Source organism: Penaeus monodon, chromosome 23 (assembly GCF_015228065.2).
Source record: "Penaeus monodon isolate SGIC_2016 chromosome 23, NSTDA_Pmon_1, whole genome shotgun sequence".
Classification (NCBI taxonomy): domain Eukaryota; kingdom Metazoa; phylum Arthropoda; class Malacostraca; order Decapoda; family Penaeidae; genus Penaeus; species Penaeus monodon.
Window position 1 is genome coordinate 36868907 of NC_051408.1, and position 229 is coordinate 36869135.

The 229-nt window shown below is 38.4% G+C and overlaps 1 protein-coding gene across 1 annotated transcript in view; it reads left to right on the forward strand.

Annotated features, from left to right (window-relative positions):
- Window positions 1-229, forward strand: part of LOC119588229 — a gene marked incomplete in the record, with an annotated part of 29961 nt that overhangs the window by 21301 nt on the left and 8431 nt on the right.

Sequence of the window (229 nt, forward strand, 5' to 3'; positions counted from 1 at the left end):
AGAAAAAAAAAACGCAACGGCACGGCCTCATCTTATTTATTATAAATATCCTCTAAGAATTCCCTTCATACTAGCCTTAATATCAGTGACCAATTAGTACCTGCAATTTCTGATCACCCAAGCACATCAGTCCGAAAAATAAACGTAGATTCGGAATCGAAAACTCACTCACATAGGATATAGACTCAGCCGCCATTTTGACTTTTCACATCCACCTCACTTTTCCCAT